Source organism: Balearica regulorum, chromosome 1 (assembly GCF_011004875.1).
Source record: "Balearica regulorum gibbericeps isolate bBalReg1 chromosome 1, bBalReg1.pri, whole genome shotgun sequence".
Lineage (NCBI taxonomy): Eukaryota > Metazoa > Chordata > Aves > Gruiformes > Gruidae > Balearica > Balearica regulorum.
This window is the reverse complement of record NC_046184.1, coordinates 103618140-103639104: the sequence shown is the minus strand read 5'-3', so window position 1 is coordinate 103639104 and position 20965 is coordinate 103618140. Positions and strand designations below refer to the sequence as shown.

At 35.9% G+C, this 20965-nt stretch overlaps 1 long non-coding RNA gene across 1 annotated transcript in view; it reads right to left on the bottom strand.

The window, feature by feature from the left end:
• Positions 1-5301: 5301 nt before the first annotated feature.
• LOC142600105 (uncharacterized) overlaps positions 5302-20965 on the bottom strand; it is a 28258-nt gene continuing 12594 nt past the window's right edge. The window contains exons 2-3 of the long non-coding RNA XR_012833560.1: positions 18806-18881; positions 5302-5639 (exon numbers count right to left, since the gene is read on the bottom strand). This is a non-coding gene — a long non-coding RNA (uncharacterized LOC142600105). The remainder of the gene's footprint in view (positions 5640-18805; positions 18882-20965) is intronic.

The following is a 20965-nucleotide window of genomic DNA, read 5'->3' as shown; positions in this document are numbered from 1 at the left end:
GTGTGATCTTTCCAGTCTAAATATGCTGAAACTTGGAAACACCTCAAAGCAAATCTCTGATTCTCTATACAGTCTGCTAGACACATTGTCTTTTTTCAAATGCCTTCCAAAATGTTTGGGTTCTTTGGGTTTTTTTCACTGACTTTTTAGGTATCTGGCTTAACATTGACAACTGAGACAAATTTCTGTTAGCACCAGATCTGAGAAAACTCCAAAGCTGGTAAAGAAACTCCTGGTAATATATTCTTTAATGGACATTGTCACTTACATTATTTTGATATAGGATCTTACTAACACAGAATTAAACAGGCATAACAGAAAAGCTACTTATATGACAGGAATTATGCTATTAGTAATAAAATGCCATACGCCTAATTTTAAGTGCCAGGAAGAGCACTCTCCTTTCTCCTCCCAATATATTATATAATATATATAATATACATTTAAATGAAATATATATTATATTGATATAGATTCAGAATTGAAATGTGTCATACATCTGAGGAAATTCACTCTAAAGGAATTTAGCAGTCCAAAGGAGAAGCCAGGCACAGCAGAACTGATACATTATTTAGGGCTATTATCTTTAGATAACAGTAACTAACATGGATTAAGATTTAGAGTTTGATTTTTAACAAAAAGAATCTTGGATGCAACTGTTTGAACTATTCAAGGAATAGTTTCATATCACAGAAATCAATAGGAAAAGCAGCATAGAAATTTCATAAGATAGTTTACACTGTGTTGGGGGGTGCTAAGAAGTTAAAGACAGAAGAATAAATTACTGTGACTCATAGACCTCTTCCTCTGAAACCCATATGTTTGACTCATTCAGTTCCCTTTCTTCCACAGAGATGATAATGGTTCCATACTATGCAAGCATATGAGACTAATAATAGCATCCATCGTCATAACCATGCTATTAAGGCAGATGATGACAGCAGGAGTAGGAAGAGAACAGCATTGTACATAAATCACACAAGCCTAGCAGAAAAAAAAAATATAGAGAGGAATTAATTGCAAATCTTGTGCACTGACTTCTAGAGTCTCAGTAAGGAAAAGATTAAAGACGGGATCTTAAAACCAGTTCTGATAAAGCAGAAAGGGCAAAAGAGAGAGTTACAGGACAAGAAACAAGGTGCTGCAGAAGTTCCATCAACGGGGGAACAAGCTTCAAGGAGTAGCAAGAGACAAAAAAGCCACAGGAAGAAATTAAATTGTTCTATCTATAGCATGATAGCTAGAGAGTTTGACAAAGTGTTGGAAGAATAAATGTTTTCCCTAAAGCAGAAATGTCAGTGTATCCTCACTAGACCTAGCTGTGTGCCAAGAGCTTCAACAGTTCCAAGAAAGTGTACAACAGTATCCAGTCTATCATTTTAAATATAAGAAGTGATTCTGAATCACTGAGGCTCAATATTATAATATGAAGGTCAAAAGATTCAAAAGAAAAGAACAACATACACTACTGCAGGTAAGAGAGGTCTGAAAAGAAAACAGTAAGAGTGAAGACAGAAAGAAATAGCACTATATTGACTGTTATTAATTTTAAGTATGAATATGAATCAGTAAAGAAACAGCAAGTTAAAATTGACCAGTTCTCAATGGCAAAAGTACTCTCTAAGGCAGCAAATAGGCGGAAGGTGTATTTGTTGTGAAAGATGTTCACAGCCTAAATGTTAACACTGTATTTGTGTCGAAAGTCAAACATCTACTTTTCAGCACACCTCTCCTAGAAGTTGAAAGGGGAAAAGGGGAGTGACTCAGACAACTCGACAGCTAGGGTTGAGCTGTGGGTATCCAACCCAGATACAAGTTGCTCAGCAGCAGGGAAGAGAAAAAAAAAAAAAAAAAGGAAGAAAAAATTATCAATGCTACAGCTCAAAAAGAAATTGACACAGAATGAATTAAAAAGGTACAGGTAAATGATTTCAAATTATGAATATGTGTTAGAGAAAAACAGTGTGCAAGTTATATGAGCGAACAGTAAAGACTACAGATAATTAATCTACTCTAGATACTAAAAAAACCCTAAATATTCATGTATGAGAATGATTAATATTTAAAGGCATGTTATGACCTGCTTAATTATCATTGATTAATCAGTAATAATTAACAAGTGATTAATCAATGGATCTCTACTGAATTGAAAGAAAACAAGTTCCTACCTGAAAATAAGAAGGTACATAAGCAAACATTCCAGAAACAACTGAATACAGGGAGACACTATTTGGCAAGAAATATAATTCAGTCCCAATACACAGAAAACCATGAAGACTGGCATCCTTCTGGAGACCTGTAGAGTCACGAGGACATGGCAGAGGTGCTGCCAGAAAGCCAGGCAGGGCTGAGATCGCACAGAATTATACCAATGGGTGGGTGAGAGCAGGAGAGGGGTGACGCTTGCATCAACCAAAGCTTAGTGCAGGTAAAATCTGAAACTCAAACTACATCACCCAAATAGCTGTCAACATTATACTTGATGATACATTACAGTAGTGTGAGTATGACTCATTTCTCGAAAAAGGCACACAGTGATCAATTTCCAGAATTATTTCTAAAAAAATTTAAAAAAAAAAAAAAATCATTTTATGCCATCATATTTGCTGGAGCAGCAAAATGGCTTCAGATATTCAAAACAGGCGCAGGTGCACAATTCAACAGCTTTCCTTCGAGGCGATACAGATGGAGGTTGGCAAGAACTCTGACATGGTAGGCCAGGGGTCGGGTGAGGCCGGCTGTGCAACGCACAGCAGCCACAGGATGCGGGGGAGAAATGCATAATGCAAACACCATCACTGCAGGGAAAACATTGAGTATCAAGAGGTATAGAAGTTGACCAAAAATTGTAGTTACTCTGGGGACAGCACACAGTCATTGGGGTAATATACCAAACAAATTTGCAGATGTGAAGTCATGGAGCACCTTAGGGATCACTGTGGAATAAACAGCAGCCAGCTGACATTGCACCACCTCCTTCCGACCAAAAGGAGCAAAGAAGGAACGTTTCCTATACAAAGTAGAAATCAGAAGAGCAGAAAGCTGAACGCGTCCAAACTGATCATCTCAGCGACAGCTATCACAAAGAAAAATACAGGAAAGAAAACAATTTTTTATATGGTCAAATGTCTTAATAATGTACTATTGTAGGAACACTACAGCCACCACTAAAGGCTGGTGATATGACATTCAGGTTACTACATTCCCTGTGTAAGGTGATCAAGTGATGCACTGGCAAATGAAGCCGGATTACAGAAGCAGCCTGCCAGCCTGCAGCATGTCATTTGGCAGTTGCTGATTCTTGTAAATGCCCTTTGCATCTCATCTGCAGAAGGAGATTTTTTTGACTTTTCCAGAAGAAAGCACATGAGGTGCTGGAAGGACTGCACAGAGTGGATGACATAACTGACAAAATTCCAAAATATGAATTCGCAAGTCAGCAATATAACAAAAAATTCATAGCACCGCCTAAAAAACGTTGTATTTGCAATACACAGCTGAATCCGCACTCATAAAAAATCAAGTGGGAATTGCACACTTCAGAACCGTTTTAGGAAAGAGGTAGCAGACATGAAGCAAGATCAAAGGAAAAATAATCAGTAGATTTTCCAGTAGATCCACAATTTGTCAAATATTTTGGGAGAGAGTAAAAATGCCTGGTGACATGAATTTGTACTGTGAGGCTTGACATTTGCCACAGCATCAATATTCAGTTAATGAAAATGCCTAGAACGTAAGCAGTATGTGTATCCTGTGGTTTGGTAAACTTCATTCTCTCTCTACGCATGTGCTCCTTACTTTTTGTTACTGTTATCCTGCACGTTGTATAAAAAGTAAGCACTGAATGCAGGATTAATACTTTCACCTAAGCATTGCCATATTATTGACTTCAAAATCCCCAGTATACATTGGGGTAAATAAAGGAAATCCCAAAACAAGTTGGTTCTGTTAGCATCCTCCTGCATGAAAGCCTACTAAAATCCCATTTTCCAAATTTCTAGAAGCCTAAAATGTTGTAAAAGTCAGGAAATTGGCAGAATTGGAATTCAGATATTATATAATTACTTTTCAGAGTTTTCATCTGTACTGTATTTTAAATTTAACCCCTGTTCTTTCTAGATTCAAGAAAATAGATGCATAATTCAGCCTTAAAGAAGATTTTCTAGCTCGTAAAATCCCATTAAATTAAACAATCATTTCCAATGTATATCACAGTATGAGTAACTACAGAAAGAAATATTAGTTGTTATGCAATACATTTAAAATCATTTCAGAGGCTATAGAGATTAGCATATGCTTTCACTACTGAGCAAATCTGTCATTGAGGGTAGGCTTAAAAAATATATGGCTCTGAATAAAGACTGAAAAAACAGTGGTTGTTCAGCCCAGAAAAGAGAAGATTTTGAGTAGGACTTGCTTTCAAATCAAAGAATGGCACTATACCCAGTTTCATAATCAATCATTTTCCAGGAAACTGGAGAAGATCCACAAGAAATAATTTTCATTTACAGCAAAGACGTACATTGGACATTGGGAGAAATATTTTCTAACAATAAATGTTGAAATACCAGAATAAATTCATTACTTGGAAAAAAAATCCCACAGGGAAAGGTTAGATAGATACACTTTATTTTTTGTGACTGAATAGACTAAAGTAATCTCTTGAAGTAATTTTGAGTCTTAGATTACTATGATAGCTCCCAGGATCAGTTCAGGGGTTGTTATATTTTCTTTCCATTTAATAATTAATATTTTCATAAGGCATTTCTTTTAATATATTTAGGCATTTGTCTCTGCTACTGATTAATTTTGCACTTTTTTAGCTATATACTGAAATGGAGATTATAATTGAGTTTAAAATATGTATTTTAGGTCTTATCAGGGTTTTTTTACAATCAAATTACCAGTGAGTAATAAAGCTCCTTTTAGGTTTGTGATCTTTCTTTCTGAATAGCCCTTGTATTTCTGAACACAGTTTCTAAATTGATCCACTTCTTATGACCTTTTGCCTCCTAACACACTATTTGTGACTCCTTAAATATATTTTTCATGAATCGGTAACTCACTTCCAGTTTTTGTTTCAGTTTTTGACAGTCTAAGTTATCACTTGTCTGCTGGAACAGAGAGTAAAGCTGATTTCATTGTCAGTCAAATCTTAATCTACTGCTGCACCTTTGTTAAACGATGTAATAATCTGTGTACAGATTATATCTACTCATTTTGAGTGCTTCTTGATTTCAGTATTCCAGTCTTTTGCTCAAAGTTTGAATTTACTTTAATAATACAAATCTATACCTGGTCATAAAGTCTTGATATTGCTGATCTTTGTTGTTGGCTTGCTATAGTACTCAGCCGTGAATTGTGATGGAAGAGAAACTAACCAAGCAAATTTGTCTTCTCCTTTATTTTCTCTTCATATGTAAAACTAGTAGAGACAGAGCAATCTCACTTGTATGAAAATTCTAGATAGGAGGATGTATCCACAAAATGAAAACTTCTTGGAGTGTCATGAGCAAGATCCTGCCTCCAGAGGAAAACAGAGAGCAAACAAATCCTTGTGCAGAGAAGGATGACACCGAAACAACCAATTCAGTGAGAACAGCTGTTATCCAGAGTGAACAGCAGAGTCAACACACAGTCTAAATCCAAAAGAAACAAAATGTTAAAAGAAACAAAAGTCTTTGCAGAGGCACGGCTATTTTTCAAGACTGTGAAAGAAAAGAAATGGATTAATACTGGGTTTACTACAAATCATGCTTAATGTTTTATTCTTGCCTGTATAGCAAGTTCTCTGGAATATGATGATCATGCATCTGAGTGAAGGATTATCTTATCTGTATATTATGTTGAAAGTCAAAGTTAATGTTCTATGAATGCATACATTTCTTACCAATAGACTGTATAGCATGCCCAGAGCAAGTACAACTGGTACACATGCAACATAAAAAGAAACATTTAATGTAAAACCTAAAATTATGATAACTTCAAACAATATGTTACATAATGGCAAATCCTTCAAGATTTAAGTTTAATGAAATCAAAGATACATAGGCTTAAAACTACTATTCAAGTTCTGTCAGCCATACTATTAACTTAGTTGGATATTTTTCATGTTGAATAGATTCTACTCATAAATGTCACCACAGGTATATTTGTTCACCAGAATGTGTGTTAGTAATTTCCAACCTTTGAGCAAAGGTCTCCTGTTGTGACACTTCTGCTGCGATCAGGATGTCAGTGTGATTTGGGATTTCAGCTACCATGGCAGCTAAAATCCTGGGTGGAAGTTAAGATTCATTTACTAGTTTTTAGTAAGAAAGAGAGGAAGGGAGGAAGGGAGGAAGGGTGGAAGGGAGAAGGGGGGCAGGGGGAAGAGAGAGAGAGAAAGAGAAAGACAGAGAGAAAGAATGAGAAGAGAAGAGAAGAGAAGAGAAGAGAAGAGAAGAGAAGAGAAGAGAAGAGAAGAGAAGAGAAGAGAAGAGAAGAGAAGAGAGCTTTCTGAGTACAGCAATAAGTTATTCCTTAAATTAGTAGCCACTTCTCAGCAGTATATCCTGAACTCCTTTACCACAAGCATCTTTCATTTTGAATCCAAATTACCTGGGTATCCCACCGTAAATAGGAATTGTCATTCAATTAATAATAGGTGTAAAGAAGCATAACACTGTAAAGCAGTTACCACAATGCTTGATTTGTCTGATTTATTCTTGCTGTTTTCTAGTCAGTTTGGAATGATGAATGCTTTCTTTTCATTATTCTCTATTTGGAGCTATGCTGCTCATTTTCTCTCTCATATTGAGTTGGCAAAAGGTGAAATTCACACTTGGGACAATTGAATTATCAAAAAAAAGCAAACATTATTTTCAACTATAGATGAATACATTATTCCTCTTTATTCCTAACTTCTTTCCTCCTACAAATCCTTGCCAGCCCTTCTCACACAGTGACATCACCTTTTTTGCACCATCAAAATACAATACAATGTGTTACAGTCTTTTTTTAGTTAGTGGCATTTCTAGTTACAGAAATAATTAAAATTAATAAAAATAGGAATTCCTAACTATTTTAGATTTAGGTTTTTCACCTATTGTGAGTTTTTCATTGTAAGAATTTTAACACATAAAAAAAGTGTGATGATGGATCTTCTGGTGTTTCTTTTATTGGTGATTTCACTGGACTTAAAAATTCTCTCACAAAGATGATATTTTTGATTCAAGTGGCCCAGTAATCTGAAAATTGTCTAGTCTTACAAATAACTTTACTCCCTGCCTATGTGCAATTTCACAGGGCAGGCTTCATACAAATTGGGTCACTGCAGAATCAGTTTCCACATTCTTCAAGTCAGCCTAACTAATAATTTTAGTCTTGATCCTTTGCTGAGCTTCATGCAATGAATTCTCTGCGTATACCAAGCCCCACTGGTATTAGCACTGGGTTTGGGGCTGTACTTGTTTTTCAACTCATTGAGTGCTACTTCCAATTAAATTCACTGGATTGAAATGAAGATGGCATTTAGGGAACTGGTCATGGTTTTCTGTGCTTCAGAAAGTAAGTGGGAAATTCTGAAAAGAAAATAAGGAAGGAAAACAGATGAATGGAAGGCAATGAGAGCAGCAGTGTGAGCAGCAGTTTTTCTCTTGGTGTTTCTACGGCATGTTTGAACACCCACATAAGTCCTCTTTGACTTTATTTTTTCTGCCAACTTTCCCTGACCATGACATTTTTTTATCTCTTCCCTTTGGTCTCAAATTTTTGAAACAGAATATAACAGTAGAAATCTGGTTTCCGTTTTAAAGGACACAGTGGAAAATTATCACTTCCCAAGACAACCTCAGTTACACCTTTAAAAGAAAGCAGAGGTGCAATTTCTCTCCATAATGCCAGGGTGGCTTTGGTTCCACTGGGAACTGTTTCTACCGAAGAGGTAACATCCTGTGACAGCGCCGCTCAACGTGGCTGCCAGCTTTGCAGGAAGGGTTGCCAGGACTGGCTTGTTATAAAGCTGGAGGAAAGATGCACCTAGACGTCAAAAGTCTAGGGGACATTTTCACTACAATTTCTTGAAAGAGAATCCTTCAGGCTTATCTTTGATTCTTCGGCTATAGTTTTAGAAGTTTGACACACACCGCACACACTTAAATCCACCAGAGAGGGGCTGGAAGTTCCCCGTGCATTTCCTAAGCTTCCCCATACACAAATACACTGATAACTCTGTGTAGCTAATTATGCTGTCTCGGTCAACCACATATACATAAAATTAAAAAGTAGTAAAATACGTATTTATTACTAACTAAAAAAGAAATGTAGCAAGAATGCAGTGAGTCTTTCTAAACTCCATATCCATCACGTTTGTTTTTCTATTGTCTATGTCCCCCACAATGTTTCTTAGTCTCATTTGCTCAGTCTGGATCCAGTATTACAGCATGAGGTACTCCTGCTTTCTCCTTACAGGACAGGTAGCTAGCTATTGCCTTTTGGTCTACTTTTACCTATTGCCTCTACTTCCCTTATTTGAAACCATAACAGAAGTTAAAGCTTCCACCTACAGGAAGCTTTAAACATCTGTAACCGGTGTGATTGCACTAACATGTACAGAACTGACCCTGCTATGCTCTTAATGTAGTACAGCACTAACACCTCTCCTCCTCCGAGTGACCACGAAACACATGCTGCTGACAACAGGCCCGTATTTAAGCATTGATGTATGAAACTACACATCTTACAGGAGGCACAAATACAAACAGCATTACGGCTAGTAGAAAGATGGGTCTCTTCAAGATTTTTTTTCCTATTATTTCTCTGAAACAAGTCTGTCTTGGGATATAATGGCCAGGGGCATGAAGGCTGGTGCACGGTTAAGAAACCAAAAGCAGTTGTATGAATGGATGGCAGGAATCTTGCTAGTGTCTTAGCAAGATACACTAGTACTTAACACCAAGAGAGTTATGATGTTATCACAAGAATTGTCAATGCTGACTTTTCATATGATGTATCTTCCAGGCAGGTAATATGTTTATATGCACACTCCCACATAGTGAATACACCATGTATTTAACACAATACTGGAATTTAAATGCGCTGAGGTTATATGCCAGCTTTTTAGTGATGCACAGTAACACTATGAAAGCCATCTGTTAAAACTGTGGTAAGATTATAGGCAGTTAAACTGCTAAATGTTATTCGCCTGTCTTTTTTAGTTCTCCCTTCTGTTCACTGAGACTCACTGGAGCATGTGTAGTATTCTGTAACTCACTGAAATAGGAGGTACAGTATTCGGACTAGTCTGCTATCAGAGAAACAGCACTATTTTGTCATTTTTCCTAAATAAGTCTCAGAGCAATTGAGAATGATGCTACCTGGAGGTCACTGTTATTGCTTGACTCTCCAGTGATGGCCAGCTCAGAATTTGGGAACTTACACAGCATTACTCATCCCAAACATATGCTTGCTCTTGTGGTATGAAGAAAGTGGTTAGCCAGAAAAGAAGTACTGGTTAAGGTCAAGTCTGAATTGTTTGATATCAATTCCATTCATCTCATCAAGATTTTTTTCCTAAGGGAGTTCTTTTCCAGAAAGACTGATGTTGTCTTCAAGCACCTGCGTGCCCCTGTGCTCTCGTTCAGTCTAGCTCAACAAAACCAACCCAAGTTGGAGGGAAAGCAATAATATTATAAGAGGAAGGGGGTGCACTCAAAAGCAGGATATTGTTTATAACTTTTTCTTCTTTCTGTTCTGAAGTAAAAGTCTAAAAGCTAGAGAATAAAAGACAGTGCGGAAAAGTGGTAGCTTTAAGACTAAACTGAGTGATAGCCCCCAAAATCAAGGACACTTATGGAAATTGTTGCACCCTTCTCACCTGAGAAAGTTTAAATGTGGGGCTTTTTCACCAAATACAACATAGTTGCAAAAAACCATCCACTCTTAAATATCCATGTTTCTATTTGAATTCTTTTACCAGTTATGTGAAACATTCCAAAAAAGCTGAAACCTCATTGTCATTCAAGATATCAGCCAATCAAACTATGAGGTCTAATACAGAATCCATAGTTTGTAAGTAAGTAAGATATCAAATGTTATGTCACCAGGACAGGTATAAAACCCCACGCTTTTGTGTGCTGTAATTAATGTAAGCTATATTAACACTAATGGTAAGCTTTTTCAAAAACCTCAGTTTTCATGACTGCCAGAAACGAAGTTTAATGCAAGTCCACACAAAATGCAATGAAAGCCCACTTTTTAATACAGATTCAAAGAAAAGGTTATTTGTATTCAACTTCAGTTTACCTATGTAAAGAGAACAAGACATATGAAATAAGAACATGGCTTCATAAACTAATTTCAGATTGCTCTAGCTACCTCTTCAGACACTGCAGATACTAACTTTGCTTCAAACACAGTCTGCAGACATTTTGGGGGAAAAAAAAAAAAAAAAAAAAAAAAAAGATATGTACTACTTTTTGGAATTAGGTCTTTAAACTGTTTTGAGATATTTTCACTTTTAAAAAGATGGTTATATTTTCTTTCTATTTGAGTCTAGTAAAGGGACACCTACAAATGTGAGTCACCAAAAGAAAACAGTATTTTCCAGCAAGGTCACAGGATTTTGTCACAGACCTTGCCGGTCTACTGAAAGCCAAAGGCCCTAATCTTTCAAATTTTAACATGTAGTTTCAACTTTATTGCTGTGCATCCTATTCAAGTTAGTAACACTTCTTACAGTGGGAAGTATATACATTAATATTTACAGGATTGTTGGCTAACTATGCAGAGGGATAGCTTGTTAGATAGGGAGGGAAGGAAACAAGCACCTCTGTACTCACATCTAGGTATAGAAAGTATTGACATATTCTAGCAAATTCCTGAGAGAAGTACTTTATATATGAAGTGACAGATCCAAGTTTTATAGACTCCCTAATAAACCACCAGACCTGTATTCTGACAGGAAAAATAATAAGCTTAATACTTGCTTGAAAAGCACATGTAAGAAATCTTAAAGTAAACAGTAGTATTGAACGAGTTTCATATGTAAGGGGAGTGGTAGGTCTGTCTGCTCACTAAACTCCATGGCAGACACGACAGAGGAGAGAGCCTTCCTGACTGTACAATGTCATTTCTTTATGCAAGATGAACCAGATGAATTCCAACCATTTCAATGTGAAATTAAATTCTTATATATATTATAATTTTTAGATTAGAAAGTAGTTCAGGAATGCTGGACAACTTTAATGATTAATGTTTGTGATGTCTATACATGTACCTCTCAAGGGTAAATTTTCTGCATGGTTCATTATTAATGCAAATTGCATGCCTAACTCCCTGTGCACCATGCAGAAAATGTGCTCCTTTACATCTATCATGATAGAAAAAGTAGGAAAATATTTATTTTCCTATTTAAAAATTATATTCAAAGTATCTCTGATAAGAAGCTAGTAAATATGCAAAACAGCTGAAGAGAAAACTAAGTGGAAAGAGGTTGTAGCAACAATTTATTCTCGACACAATAAGGTGATTTGCAATATCTTAATGTAAATAAAAGCATTCTTTAAGGTTATATCTTCTTACACTTTCAAAACGTAGAGTATATTTTCTCTGTTTCTCCAGTAGTAATTATATAAGGTAATATAATGCATATTATGTACTTAAAACTACTATTAGAGAAGCAAAGAAAAAAACCCCACAGATAATCTTTTTCCTACACTACTGAAACACATTGAGAAAGCATTTCTAGAGAAAGCAAGGTATAGAACCACAGTACTTTATTAAGCCTTGATATGAAGGAGTTCCCCATTTTAAAAATGTTGAGTCTTGATCAGACAGAGGTCCCCCTTCAAAATACTGGTAAGTAATTGAAATGTTCAGTTTCTGAACAGAGTTACTGAAGTTCAAATTAATCCTTCTCACTGCCCTACATATGAAACTTCAGTCAAATAAAACATAGAATCATAGAATGTCTCAAGCTGGAAGGGACCCATAAGGATCATCGAGTCCAACTCCCTGCTCCTTGCAGGACTACCTGAAACTAAATCATATGACCAAGAGAGTCATCCAGACACTCCTTGAACTCTGACAGGCTCGGTGCTGTGACCACTTCCCTGGGGAGCCTGTAGTAAAATAAAATGTGAGTTAAGTGTCATGAGATAAAAGAATGTGCCATTTAACTGATACAAACTGCAATATGTCAGAAAACCTATCACAATATTAAGCACAGCATCGAAGATACTGCCTGGGGAAAATGTGGTGGTTTTTTTTTTTAAAATGAATAAAATATTGTTTACAATATGAAATACACACAAATATAGCATGAAAAATCAGATAAACAACAGTGGAGGGCAGAATAAATTCCCAGGAAAAACAGTATTGTAGTAGAAACAGAGCAGCCTTGGAAAGTGGGATACTCCAGGACTATACGGAAAGAAAACATGACTATGATTTGCTTACAGAGGACTGGATGGATGAATAATGATGCAGCAAAGCCCTTGGTGATGCAAAATTAATCAGAAGAGTCAAAGCTAGAACAGATTCCTAACAGTTACAGAAAAATCTCATACAAAACAATGTAGTAAAATGGGAAATGGAATTCAGTAACAGTAAATGCAGAAGAATATATGTGTGGCAGAAACCAAACCACCTCCTACATATTATATACAAAGACAGCCCCTTTCTCCCCTTTCCCCCAACATATGCATAGAAATACACAGATAAGCAATTTCCATTCAGGCATCGCCTAGTCACTGCCTGCTTTTCTATCGAAACACTGATAGTCACTGTTAAGTCGCAACAAAGCAATGTTAGAAAAGATCAGGAAAGGAAATGAGGACAAAACAAAACCACAACATGCCACCATATGAATCTATGGGTGCCCACATTTTGAATACTATCTGGCCACTGTTTCTCAAAAAACATACAGAATAACTGGAAAAGATACAGAACAAGTCATAGGAAGATTGAAGGCACAGGATGGTCTCTTACCAAAGAGAGATTGAACAGAATGGGACCGCTTAGCTTGGAGAGGAGGGAAGGAACGTTTGTCCAAGGTGTGAGGAAATCGTGAAGGGGTGATGAACTGAGTAAAGTGTTACTCATCCAATGAAATTATCAGGTAGTAGACTTAAAACAAGAACAAGAAATAAGCTTAATACAAAGAGTATGACTTATACCACACATTCAAAACTGTGGATGATTTTGCCACAGAATAGAGACAGTTGCAGAAAAAACTCCATTGAGAGGATGTTAACAAGTTGGCTTTGATACATTTCATACAATTTCTCAGGAATTTCCTAAATTGGTGATTCCTAGGAAATGGAGGAACGCATCATGAGAAAGATCTTCATATTGTCAGCCTTGCCCTCTTTCACTGGACGTTCGCCACTGGCCATTGTTGAAACCAGGAGACTGAGATGGATGGAACTCTGGAATGACATAAGTGGGTAATTCCCATATTTCTAGATTTCTACATGAAAAGTCAGACTTTCTGTTCTTCCATCAGCTGCTTTCATTCAAGCCTGGACTTTCTTTATTTTGTATTTATTAACAGCTTATGTCTTTCATCACTGTACAGATAAGCAGTTGCTGAAACCAAGATAAGTTGTCTACATCTACAGTCATAAATTAAGTGCATGCATAATACTCAACAATTAAATAAAAATTTTAATAAATCCCATTGACGGTTCCTATCTGTAAACACTTGACACATTTCTGAACAGATTTTACCATTATTTGCTAACTAGGAACAGCATATTATGATGTAACATACTATATCTCCATATCAGACAACATCTAAATCTACTACCTATTGCAAATCAATTGTCTACTCGATTCCCAAGCCATCTTAGGACCTTTTTAGTATCACTGCCCAGAGGATGATTCTTAAGTTACTAAGGGTGATTCTGTTAGATGCTACTAAGGAACCTCAGTGCCATCTTAGAACCCTCCTATGCAGTTTTCAGCTCTCTCATACGAACAGGCTAAAACTGGATGTGTGTCCTGGTTTCAGCTGGGATAGCAAAAACAGGGAGGAAAAGCACAAAGAAATAACTTGCATTAGGGCTTTGTATAACAGAATCAAGTAGAAAGCAGTACAGGGTATAGAATGCTAAAATGTAACAAGTCAGTAACCACATTCTGTAATAACCCAAGTTTCTAGATGGTCTTCAGATGTAATCTTGTGTAGATTATGCAGTCTTGAAAAGCACTAACAAATCCTAGACTGGCTTTGTTTTGTTGCTCTCTGGACATCAGGACACTGGAATTATTTGTTTTCCCACTTTAAGTGATCTCCTGTCATGTAATGAAAATGAGAAAGATTGGTCATAAATTGCTCTAATTTGGAACTCAGCACTACAAATCATCTTTACTTCTGTGGAAAACCAAATAAATTGAAATTGCTTATACTGGTTAAACCTATATACCCACTTTTCATCATTTTTTTCTGCTGTTTCTTCCCTACAGAATGAAAAATAATGTTTGAGACAACCCATATGAAAGTACTCAGTAGTATGAAATTAAACAGCGGCTGTAACACTTGTGCAAAACTTAATCTGCAAAAAGTGGAAGAATCTAATCTTCCTGTTTCAATTTATACCTCCCAGATCTAAGCAAGGTGACTGAATGATGAGGTAATCTTATTTTTGTGATTTGATACGGTTTTAAATGAAAACTTTTTTTCCTCAGTTCTCTTGGCCATTCCATATTACTAGTTGGAGAAGTAGGAAACGAATTAATTAAATCAGAATTTATTATTTTATCTATTATTTTTTCTATTTACTACCACTTGACAGAACTTTGTTCAAAGGAGTTAAGAGTATGGTATTACTGTTATAGAAATTTATTTTTCTAAATGAGAAGTGTTGGCTGGCTGAGAGGCACTGCAAGAATTTATGTCACGTTCTCTGTACAACCAGTCCAAACACTGATGGCATACAGCGGCTAGCTGGAGCCTCCATTCAAACTAAGACAGTCTACATACTGGGTTGCTGGCTGTACAGAGCTTAACACATCAATATTTAAAACAGTCCACAGCCAGCACACAAGGTAGCATTTTCCTTTTCTGTGAAGAGATAGCAAGATTCCATACAAATAGATGAAAAATATATAGGTATTGTTTCTGTACACTGAACAGCAAATATTATTCTCTCATATTTTGTTTTCTGTTATTCAGGGGATGAGTAATAAAGCAGATATTTCAGCAAGTTCCAGTTAAAGAATAAACTTGCATAGCTCCTAATCAATCATATTATCCCACATGGACCAGAACATCCAGTCACATGGAACAGCGCAGGAGTGTAGCCCCACTTCAGTGGAAAAATTCATGTAAAGGCCACAGGAGCTAATGGGTTTATGTTAAAACACTTAGATTTGAACATATGCTGCATCTTTTACTCATTTAGTACCTTTGAAAGCGGTACTAGCTAGGAATTCTGGCATCATGCTGAGGAGATACGAAAAGGATACCAGGACAATAGACTTCCACAAAGACATCAGTAAATTATCCTCGGCATTTGCCCAAGGCTTTGAATCATTAGGAAGAGAAATATTATTATGCTAGTTTTACTGTTATTGTGTTACATTTAATTGTAAGATTAATAAGCACGAAATAGAAAAAAGCAGCTATATGGAAAAAGAATCTTATCTGGGGATGAGAGGTACTGGCTGTAGTACATATGGATATGGAAAGAAAAAGAAAAAGTAAAAGCTTTCAGCAAAGTTTGTTAGAGTACATTATTCCCCAATATAAAACATGCTTTTTGATTTTGTTAGCTTCAAGAGATCATATAGTTAATGATATACAGCGGCTAAATTAATATATATTGGGAAAACAGTTAGAGTTGGAAAGAGGTTACTAAAGGAGTGCCACAAGACCATTACAGCCTATTTTGTTCAATTGATAAAGAACGAGAGGTAAGTTGCTAAAACATGTTGATAACAAAACACAGAATGAAGAAGGGTGAATCAACATGAAAAAAAAAGACAGTATAAGTCAGAAAGTGCTGGAAAAGCTAGCAGTAATGACATGCAATGCAGTGTAGAGAAGTGTAAGAAAACAAGCCCAGGGCCAAAAAAAGAAAGGAAAAAAAGGACAAGCTATTGTACCCTCTCTACAGTAATAAGTTATACAACACTAAACAAGCAGAAGTTCTCAGGAAGCAGTGTATAAAGTTCTATACCTTTCAGAATACTATTTAATGAGTGAAAAAACATACTGAATTATGGACTGCATAAATGGATGCATCACATATAAGGCAGAAGATATTCCTCTGCAGTATTATTATAGCAAAAATCTATTTGGATATTTTGTATAGCCCTTGTCCCTTTCACTAGAACTAAAAACTTGTGAAGGAAACCACTGGGATGCAGAGAATCAAAAGTATTTTCCATTCAAATAGGTAAGAGAATTTAGGTCTTACTTTGGAAAAAAACTACAAAGTAAGAGAAACACTAAAATTCTTTGAGCTAGTCATCCTGAGGGACCTAAATGGCATGGGGATATTGGATTTCCATTAATTTTCTGATCTTCCATGAGATTTCCCCACAAATACCAAGCCATTCACAACAATATTCTTGACTACATAACCTTAAAGCAGAAGTCTTGTACATTAATTGAAATTTTTAAGTACCATTCTACCTTCTCTCTTTTTTTCTTCATATGGATGTATCTAAGCAATTATAACTTGAAGTTTTATGAGTCATTCCTAGTAGCGATTAGTTCTGTGACTACTAATGACTGTTCTTCCTGTGTAGTAGTAATGTGTCCATTACTACTGCCAGACTAGAACTATTCCCACCTATTTCAGATCAGCAAAAAAACATTTTTCTCCCCAAAGCATGAAACATACACAGCTCTAGGTTGTCATTTCACATCCTTTTTGGTCAGTTTAAATAATCAGGAAATATAAACTGTTCCTTTTCCGCTTGTTTACATTTTAGGTTGCTAAGGTGCATTCCTGAAAACTTTCTTGAATTTCAAGTATCAGCTAGAGTAGTAGAAAAACAGATTGTTTTTCTTTTAATATTCCTCTTTCTGACATGTGCATATGTGTATGACACATACATGTGTATGACACAGGCTCTGATTTTTAGGCAACGGTTACTATTTGAGGAGCCCACTTCATATGTGTAGGACTCCTGACATTAGAAACACTGCATACCTGTTTTAGAAATGCATCATTTGCCACAGTTTATTATTCTATTTTTTCAAAAATAGTATCTATACCAAAATCAACAGCAACTTTTATTGTTGAATGCTATAAAGATTAATTTCCAGATATGGAATTTTTAGACTACCAGAGGTCTGCCTATGTAGCATTTGCAGTATCAGAATTTGAACACAACACATTCTCTCCACATGCTGAGCTCCTGAAATGGAAAGCAGAGAAATTCTCAACAAATATAAAAGAGCAATATCATAGGAAAAAGTAATTAAATACTGAAAACTACCACCAGATGGGAGAGAAGTTGGTAAATCCAAATGACAGCCTGATCATGGACAAATTCATACTAAAAAAGAAGAGTTTGGCAATTTCAGAGAAATTTCTGATCGTGTAAGCATGAACTTCAATGAAGTCATGTGGAAGGTGGATGATGCATCTGTGCATTGCTGACTATATATTGCTAAGCCTTTTTCAAGTGGGACAGATACTAAATGTCAGTTGTATTATACAACTGACATATTCAGGACATGCTTTTAACAACACTCTTCCATAACAAAAGGTCACGCAGACACCACTTAGAAAGGGAAGTCCTTCTTAAACCAATGTAGACCAATATCTAGTCTGTCAATACAATAGTCAAAAGACTGAATTGCACAGTCTAATGTTGAAATAATGAACAGTAGTAGATGCCTTATGCACCTAAGAATGCAAATGCCAAACAATTAAAAACATAAATACATTTTCCATATCAATTATTTCCTTCACAAAAAAATATCATGTACTTTGGCTGATTCTTCTTGTGCATAAACTTATATAAACTAGGAGTAACACCAGTGAAGTACAGGACAACTCAATTGCTCAGTTGTGGACTACTTATTGTTTCCTATTCATGAAATGTTCACTAATATTAGTTGATGAATTTACAAATTAAAATATCTCAAGTGTAATGTTATTACTTTAATGTGAGTAAAGTTTATCTATCTTAACTGATATCAGTAGAAATAACATAGTAGACTCAGGGCAATATATTTCAAGATAATGAATTTACTTCATGCTACTGTATGAGCATTTTTATGTCAAAAGTCATGCTTTTGGAAATTTGAAAAGTAGAAAGAAACAGAGAGCTATATGTACATTTAAAGGCTGGGTCTTCTTCAAGAAAAATCTGTACTTTCTGCAGTAAACGGAAAAAGCATTACCTGTCGATATAGAAAAATTATTCTAGATATTACAATCCAAACATTTTGTCATATTGTTAATTTAATGAAGCTTCTTTGGACTTGATAGAAAAGACACACTGGATTTGGGAAAAAAGGCTATAGCATACATACCCTTATATAAGCTTGACTACTTCTGAGTCTGTCTAGTTTTATGAATGAAGTTTTAGGCAGGTAAGGACTGTATTTTGAATAAAACCAAGCTATAATTGGAACTGTCTCATCCATATCCCTATTATCTTCTAATAACTTTGCTTCTTATAAATATAAATTTATCATTTCTTGTTGGGATTATCATAGAGGTTTCTTCATGAAATGTAAATGACAACAGCACAAACAACTTATAGGCTTGTTAGCTTGTCCACTACAAGTTAAGTGGGAGGGAAACTTGAGTGTATCAGTATATAGGACTGAATTTGGAAGGAGGAAGAGAATACGTACCCTAAGAAGGTCTTGCCAAATTTCTAGGTCAGTGGAGTGACAGTCTTAAACTCTGCTGTGAGAATTGCCACAATTTCTGCAGGAGAGAGAGAGAGAGACAAGAGACACACAAAGCGAGAAAGAAAGAGAATCACCACCTGAGCTACAGCTCCAATCTGATACTGTTTTCAGGAAACAAATGAGATTCCAAACCAAAATTCCCACTGTAATTGAAAGAGGGCTTTTCTCCATTCAAAAGGAAATTAAAGAAAAAGTGCTTTGTTTAACCTGCTCGGTGCTATAGTATCAAAGCTTCCATCCCACAACATTCAACCAGGCTTGTACCATTCTCTTCAAGAAGATGCTAAGGAGGAAGACAGCATCAAGGAACATGTGTTTTTCTTATAAACATTTAACACTTAGCTGTTAGCCTTAAATTCGCCCCCTATTCAGCTATTTTGTCCATACATCTATTATTTGTTTGCTCTAAATTGTATTTATTAAAATTATTTGATGTTGTCCGTAGTGTTCCTGCGTACTATTCTTAATACTCCTTTCCAGTTTGCAGAATTTTAATCAACTTTCCAAGATGCTCTGCTTCTGGTCAAGTGATAGTTTTCTGCAAACAGGGTGTCAAGTAGAACTTAGTCACAACTTGCTTGTGGCAACAGGACAGGTCTTTCCAGGTGGTGATGACCCAAGCAGCACAGTGAGAACAGGGGAAAAGCTTAGGCTACCTTCACTGGGAGAAATAGCAAAATGCTTGTTTTCCTACTGAGACTGAAATGAGTTTCAACTGCTACTTGGAAAATCCAGGATTTGATAGTTCTTGATTTTCCTCTGTTGAAAATAAGGGGGAATTTAACTCATTTACAGAATCCCATAGTCTGCGAAAAATTCAAAACTATAGAAAACACAGGTTGTTGAAAGCAATTTCATTTAGTACAAGTAACCTTCTGAAGGTTACTGAAGTTCAGAAAGTTCAGTTGTCAACGAAGGAGGAAAATTTCATTCTAGGTCCACAAAAATCCTTGCAAATCTAATGTTTTTTCTTTTCCCTCCTGTATTTCTAAAATGCACCAAAACCCCATTATGCTTTCAATCATTAAATTGATAGAATTCAATTCATTTGAAGAAATTCTTGTCAGTAAGGCTATGTATATGCTACTGAGTAACAAGACACAATAAGAATGGCTCCACACAACAAAACTGTTCATTCTGAAAATATTATAAGCAAATGGGTGAGGAGGGATTTCTTAGACTAACTGTAGTTGTAGTCCGGCTTTGTGTATTAAACGTCCATGAGCTAGTGAAGCGCGTAAAATATATTCTCAAGCTTGCATTATGATTTCGTTTCACACAGATGAAATCCTGTTTGTACACTTCCAAGACCACTCCATGATGCTACACAAAGCACAGTAAGTGAGGATGATCTGGAGATTCACTGTAGCAGCACGCAGGATCAAAAATAAAACACATCAATGCAAGCACACCTTAAAGTTTCCATACAGTCAGAATTTAGAAAAGTAGCTAAGTGTCTGCATAGTTTTAAGCACAGGAATGGTGTCTGTGATTTTCGTAGAAAGGCTCTTCAGTTCATGAACTTGGCTAAGTTTATATGCCTTGTTATCTGTATGCTTTGTTAAAATACAGGCCAGCATCGTTCTATGAAAATGTTTTTTACATTGCAAATCCATGTAGAAATTTAACCTAAATTATACGTTCTGAAATGCAAAAACATCCTGCACATTCTTAATATTTATGTAGATAGTTCATTTATCTAGCTATTTGTTTCCCTTACAGTACAGAAGTACTTTCAGTAACAGATGTCTTAATGAAAAGGAATATGGCAACATCCTCCTCATCTTCTCTCAGAAGTATGCATATGCAGTTAATACCATCAGCTTGGTAATCAAATGTTTGAATGACTAAAAGGTTGGAAAAGCAACATTAATGGTGTTCTGAGGGTCACCCAACCAAGCCAATATTTTCTGTTTCTACAAAACCTGTGGAAAGATTATCTCACTCTTGTTTGATGTGACAAAACCTGTTAAAGACACAAAACATTAATATATTTGAATTTCAAGAAACTCAGAGAATGGGATTGGTTTTGGTTTGGTTTTGGTTTTTACTTCTCATTTTTTTCATTATCCATAAACTAGCATGGACTAACATGGACCT